Genomic DNA, 5,696 nt, shown 5'->3' with positions numbered 1-5,696 from the left:
CCCCCCCCCCACACACACACACACAATAAAATCTTAAACTCTTTTTATTCTGTTGTTTTTATTTGGCATATACTATAAGTCTGAAGCCATGTTGGCTTCTCGTAGTTGTCGACTTGGATGTGAAACGCTAGAATGGGCAGATCGTAAACACAGAGACTGCAACAATCGTGAAGAGGCTGGCACCCGACATGGTATTAACTATTCGGTATACACCGAACCCTCCCATTACCGACATTTTGTACTACAAACATCTCCTTCTTTCTTAAAATTTCTGTCTTCAGCAGGTCATTAGCCTATAAGTCAATGCAGAAGAAAAATATAGTAAACCGGAAGGTTGCGAGTTCGAGTCCTGATGAGATGGAATTTTTCAATTGACTTAATCCTTCCAGCCGCACTATGGCTCTGGGGTCGACTCAGCTTCTGACAGAAACGAGTACCAGGAATCTTCCTGGGAGTAAAAGGAGGCCAGCGCGTAAGACTAACAAACTTACCGCCATCTGTGAGCCGATTTTCTAGTAGATGTGGGATCCTCGACGTCTCACGGCCTCTTAGAGGGATAACTTTACTTTTTTACCTCTTACCGTCTACGTCACAATTTCTCCATGATTTAAATGGAAGTACGGGGTAGTTGCAACATGCAGTACCAAGCCTGTACTACTACAGTACTTCACATCAGTGCACCCTGCTCCCACAAATGTTTCTTTGGCTGCATAAACACCAGGCCCTAGGTCTGGCCTGGAAGAAATACAATTATATTAACGTAAGGTGAAGCCTGAGTTCGAAGTACTAGCAGTCAGAGATAACCAAGGCAACTGGGTCTTCCTCACACTCAGTATCCATTCGCTTAGTGGGGGATGGAGTCTAACTGGGTTCACTCGGCAAGGCGGCCACTGAACGGCCTATTGTAGCCTGCCCCGGGTGATTATGATGAAGGAGCAATTGGTGGAATGAAGATTGGCACGGGAAACCGAAGTACTCCGGGAAAACCTGCCCCAGCGCCACTTTGTCCACCACAAATCCCACTTGACCAGACCCGTGATCGAACCCGAGCCAGCGACTAACCGCTTGAGCTACGGCGCGGCCAAACATCCATCTAACTCCGTCTAGATTGTGCGAAAATTTACATCAGTGTATCGAAAGTGTCTGGTATGCTATTTATAGTACTATATTTTTCGAACTTAATTGTCAATCTAAATAGCAATGAATATAAGCAAGACAACATACTGCGACCCTAACTTTACTTTATTCTTTCCTTCTGTGCGACTTACAAGCAGAGATTACCTGGTATATCTCAATGCAGAGATCTTAGACTCTGCTTCTCAGTTCGGTAAATACTGGGTTCTCCTTAATCTCCGCAAAACGTTAAAAGTGAGCAGTCTTCTTTTCTTTTACATACGTAAAAATCAGGTAAAAATATCCCTGTAAATTTGCTTGTCTCGTGACTTGTCATATTGTCCATATTGCTCGCGAGCATAGCGAGTCGCACGAGCACGAGTAATGTGGACGCGCCTTAAGAGAAATGAGTACCAGGAATATTCCTGGGGGTAAAGGGTGGCCGGCGCGTAGTGCTGACAACCTTACCGCCATCTATGAGCCAATTGTCTAGAAAATGGGAACCTCAACATCTCACAACCCTATGGGCCTCCACGGCCTGTTGCAGGGATACCTTTACTTCCTTTACTTTTAGTTTGTCTCAGCAGCACACCGCACGATGTAAATTTATCTCAGTTTTGTACAATCTGAGTCCCGCATTCCATAACTATGCGTACACATGCTAAATAACATAAACAGTGTTTCTTTTCCAGACAAGAGGAATTAGGAGTATCGAAACAACCTTATAATGGCGTACCGGGACAGTCTGACCAGGCCTGTATTCAGAGTGGAGATTCGAGGGTTGTAATCCACCTCACTTCCTTCCTTCAATTTAAGAGAGCCACGAAAAAACAACACGTTATTCTGACAACTCGTCACAGCGCTAGATGACGAAACATAAATACAGGCCATAATTTCCCCCCTTGTTCCACAGTTTACCTGCAGCCAATGTAGCGCACAACGTTGGCCTCACTGCCTGCGTATCTCTGTCATTTATCGAAAATTCGATTAGCTCTGGTTATGGTGCACATTAGCGGCGACGTTTCGGGAATGTACGGTGTAGCGAACTAGTTCCTATTTCTGTTTTAAGGCGAAGGTTTTTTTAGCCCGCACTGAGGGACCATGGTCTCACGTGTACAAAGTCAATATGATTTCGGAACATCAGTTCACCCACAAAGACCCAGAAGTCCACGCTAAAGGAAAACACCTGGTACGGTAATTGTGTGCAAATAAGGGTTGATATGCCGATAAGTTGCTAAAATATCTGTTTCCCGTCTCTCGCCCTCAACCATAGAGGAAGTTTAATACAAAAAAACCAAACCAAACTCCGTGGCTTTAGTTCAAAAGCGAACTATACCTACCGAGCGACCGCGGCTTGTCGGCGAAGTTAGTACCAACGTTACCAGATAGAGGGTGTCGCATGGTCAGCGCAATGAATCCCCATGGCCGTTATTTTCGATTTTCTAGACTGGAGCCGCTACTTTTCCATTTAAGAAGCTCTTCAATTATCCTCACGAGGCTGAGTGGACCCCGTTCAAGGGCTACTACTAATTCTCAGGAAACCTAGTAGCGCTGCGAATCGAATCCATGACCTATAGATCTGTAGCCAGGAACTCTGACCGCTAGACAACAGAGGCGGTCAGAGGAAGTTCGATATGTTTGGAAATTACAAATTATGCAGTTTATGAGTACTGAGGGAAACCACAAGAAATCTCAGTAAGGTTAGTCGGTGTCCTCGAACGGAACACCTCCCGAATAGAGGGGAGAAGCATTACCGACTGAGTCAGCTTGCCTGGTCTATGTATGTGAGTTATCTGAACATGTATGTGTTCTGTCATTCTGACGCCATATTTGTTTTTACGTACCTCGACTGGTGGCGGTTCCGTGTCGCTGAAAATGTATCACCTGAAATATAGAGATAAAATTTAATTAGCTTCTCTGAAGGAGAAATGAAGGGACAAGATTAGGGCATGAAAGGAAGAAAGAGGACGAATCTGAAGATATTAAAGAAAGAATTCCCGATTTACTTTCGAATGGTTCCCCACTAATAGAAAAATATAGACGAATCGAACTTAGTGATTCAGCCTCTCTGGAACAGTTTATACCCAGTTTCCTGCCATTAGGGAAACCGAATTATGCATATGTGAAATGTTTCATATAAGTCAACACTTGCAAATATGGCGACAACGAGGATTATTTAATTAATTCCTGGTACTCATTTCTGTTAGAGGCTGAGTAAACCCCAGGGCCATACTGCGGCCGGAAGGATTAGGTGAACTGAAAAAAATCCAATGACCTCATCGGGACTAAAACCCGCGACCTTCCACCTTGTAGCATAGTACACTAAACACTACGCTACCGCGTACCCCATTGTTTGATTTTTACTTTCTTTTAATTCTCTTAACTCTTTCTTCCTTGAAATCGCCCTGATTACGTAATGACAGATGAGTCCTGCTTCCGTACCCACACCAGGTCCATCCCAGTGAGCAGAGTTTTACTGTATCCTGGTCCTTCCCCCGACTTCCTGTCCGAAAAGAGTACCAAGGATGCTGGGACGATTCGAGTCTGTGATTATTGCCACCACCGCCTTACTTCCCCCTAATCGCCAGTATTTTACCTCTTTCCATATCACCCGCTCTTCCCCCATTCCACCTACCTCCATAAAGTTGAAGCCCCTAATTACAGAATAATCACCCAGACCCATCCCTTCAACTGGCGTCTGTCTCCACTCAGTACCATTAGCCATAAAGCCTTGCCTGATGCTTAGGCTCTGGTCTCTTCTATTTATAACCCAATGACGTAAGTTAATGCGCTAGGCATATAACGGCGTTAAAGGCAAGTTTTCTTATATATAAATTTTGTCTCTGTCGTTTTCGTCCCCCCTTCTTTATCTGCTCTCCCCGCGTGTCCCTCTACTACACGTTAACGTTGCGGTAAAGTTGCAACAGCTGTGGAAAGAAACAGTGAGCACGGGAAGAGAATGAGAGCCATTTACACAACTATTTTATATACGACGTTCAAAGATACCCTCCTCTAATCGTGCGTCACATAAGTTAAGATATATAGTCGCGCGCAAAAGTAAAGTCTCTAAGTGTAAACCTTTCTAACACGTACGCAGTTAACAAATCCATTTTCTTTGCATGTTAACAAACCGTAAGTCTGGTTCATTACAGACTAGTGACGCGATCTCGCACCGCTTATGTGCGAGCATACAAACAAACAAAAACAAACTCCTTGGCTTGAGCCCGCAAGCGAACTATACCGACCGAGTGACTGTCGCTTGTCGGCGAAGTTAGTACAAACTTCAGCGGATAGAGGGTGTCGCGTGGTCAGCACAAAGAATCCCCGCGGCCGTTAATTTCGGTTTTCTAAACCGGAGCCGATATTTCCTTGAAAGAGCTCCTCAATTATCCTCACGAGGCTGAGTGGATGCCGTTCCAGGCCCACTACACGTAATTCTCAGGAAACCGGACCTCTGCTTCTGTAGGCAGGAACTCTGACCACTAGACCACAGAGGCGGTCCGTGTGAACATACAGGAAACAGAAATATACTAACAAAAATAAGTGAAGAAATGCCCTGAAGTCGTGTCCGTAATTCAAAAGTGACAATTGGTTTTATATCAGCACAGCAGTTATAGTGGCTGTCCCAGGCAGGCACCAGGAAAGAAGCAAGCCTTGATTCAAACATCTCTGGGTCTATCTTCTGATTGCCGTTTTGGTCAGGCAGGATGAAGTGACAGTTTGGAGACACGAAGGAGGAAGCAACTGGAAGACCTTTGTTAAGAGAACTTTCCGATATATTAGACTGACTTAATGGCGGTCTCTGTAACACACATGGAAGGGGATGAACAATTAATATAGAATTTTCAGCTGGAAACCCTAAAGCGAAAAGATTTAATGCAAAAATTAATATGTCGAGGAGAGGACAATATTAAAATGATCTTTAAGGAAGTTGGAATTGGAGTTAGGGACAGGGTTCATCTGACTCAGAGCAGGGACATGCGACGGGGTCCTGGGAATACCGGAAAATGAAACGAAGAATTTCGTTACTCAGTAGCCATTGATATCTCTAGAGATATTCTGCTGCATAGAAACAGTTTGTTCATTCCTTAGTTAGTTAGTCGGACAGTTCTGAATTAGAAAACGACATTTACGAAAGCGTGAGTTAGGTTCCCAACTGCCCCTTTGTAACTGGGTTCAGTGGATTCGAAGTTCCTATTAAGAATGTTAAAACAGGAACTATGAGACAGTGGGGGCACGCGGTAGCGTTGTTGGTTGAGGCACTATGCTACAAACCGGAAGGTCGCGGGTTCAAGTACCGATGAGGTAACTGGATTTTTTCAATTGAACTAATCCTTCCAGCCCCACTACGGCCCTGGGGTCCACTCAGTCTCTAACAGAAATGAGTACCAGGAATATTCTTGGGAATAAAGGGAGGCTGGAGAGTAAGTCTGACAACCTCACCGCCATCTGTAAGCCGATTATTTAAAGAAAATGTGACAGCCTCGACGTCTCACAACCCTATGGACCTCCACGGCTTTTTAGAGGGATACCTTTACTTAATTTTACTTACGTTTACTTACTATGAGACAGCTGACGGAGAA

The 5,696-nt window shown here is 44.5% G+C and overlaps 1 long non-coding RNA gene across 1 annotated transcript in view; it reads right to left on the bottom strand.

Moving 5' to 3' along the window:
• The window catches only part of LOC111865255, a 74,758-nt gene extending 71,761 nt beyond the window's left edge, over positions 1-2,997 (bottom strand). The window contains exon 1 of the long non-coding RNA XR_002842952.1: positions 2,958-2,997. This is a non-coding gene — a long non-coding RNA (uncharacterized LOC111865255). The remainder of the gene's footprint in view (positions 1-2,957) is intronic.
• Between the last annotated feature and the right edge of the window lie 2,699 nt (positions 2,998-5,696).

The sequence above is a fragment of the Cryptotermes secundus genome, unplaced genomic scaffold (assembly GCF_002891405.2).
Source record: "Cryptotermes secundus unplaced genomic scaffold, Csec_1.0 scaffold965, whole genome shotgun sequence".
In the NCBI taxonomy this organism is placed as follows: Eukaryota; Metazoa; Arthropoda; class Insecta; order Blattodea; family Kalotermitidae; genus Cryptotermes; species Cryptotermes secundus.
This window is presented reverse-complemented; position numbering and strand designations above follow the sequence as displayed.